A 1,142-nucleotide genomic window follows, 5' to 3' on the forward strand; every position below is an offset into this window, starting at 1 on the left:
TTAATCCTGATAGAATTTAAAAAATAAAAACTCTTGTGCAACTTTATGAAAACAAGAATGTGTTTTTATATTTTTAAATTAGGTGTCAGAGACTTTCTCTAAGCAGAGACTTTCTGCTCTTCAATCATAGAGTTGCAAAAACTGTACATTACACATAGTACAGAAACGAGCTGAAAGAACAAGCCACACATCCTGGAGAGTTATCTATATGCAGCTAAATTTACAAATATAAAAGAAAACACAGCCTACTCCAGTAAAGTGTACAGTTACTTTGTAGATACAATATACCACTATCAAGTGGGTGTGGTCACCAATCCTGGTTGTCCCCAGCAGAGAGAATAAGAGCAAGACCCAATTGTTCAATGCAGCTTTCCTCCATCGGACAAAGCTGTTAGGTTCTTCTTGTATGTTGATATATTATTAGTGTCCAGATCCTGTATGTTGGTATATTATTAGTTTCCTTGTATGTTGGTATATTATTAGTGTCCTGTATGTTGGTATATTATTAGTGCCCAGATCCTGTTTATTCTTCTCACACAGATCCTTCAGTAATCATCAAAGCTCCTTCTGTGAAGCATCTAATTCATTGTCATCTGTGCATCCATTTCCATCCTGACCATATACTCAAACGCCTTACTGAACTCTTTCCACACATCTTGATCCTGAAGTTTAAGAAGAAAACTCTCCTGCACGGGCAGTCACCTGGCCATCTCAGTTCATTCCAGCTTCTCATCATTATTCGAATCAATCAATTTCAGCATTAGGTCTGTATACTCTGCTAATTGTGTGTCACCGACAGTCTTGTTTGCTTTTTCTAGCAGGTCTTTTAAAACATTCTTATCCCTGGGACCAGCAGTTGTAATGGCTATGTCGCTGAACTCCCATGTAGTTGATTGCAGTTCGAGTCCTGGACCCAGTGGCTTAAACTCACACCGGGCACATGTGCGTGCATGCCCAAGATCCCAAGAGGAGAATGGAGGAGAAGGGATTGCAGTGTGGCCATCCCCCTTGGGGGGTGATTTTTCACTCTCTGTCTCAGGTCTGTGTGCTCCGCTAATTGTGTGTCACCGACAGTCTTGTTTGCCTTTTCTAGCAGGTCTTTTATAAAAGAGTTAAGTCCCTCAGTATCTGTGAAGCCACTG

General features: G+C 40.5%; 1 pseudogene; it reads right to left on the bottom strand.

Moving 5' to 3' along the window:
* Nucleotides 1–311: 311 nt before the first annotated feature.
* LOC102491539 (calbindin-like) lies at nt 312–1,138 on the bottom strand (annotated as a pseudogene).
* Nucleotides 1,139–1,142: the final 4 nt, after the last annotated feature.

Source organism: Tupaia chinensis, unplaced genomic scaffold (genome assembly GCF_000334495.1).
Source record: "Tupaia chinensis unplaced genomic scaffold, TupChi_1.0 Scaffold139737_1, whole genome shotgun sequence".
Lineage (NCBI taxonomy): Eukaryota > Metazoa > Chordata > Mammalia > Scandentia > Tupaiidae > Tupaia > Tupaia belangeri.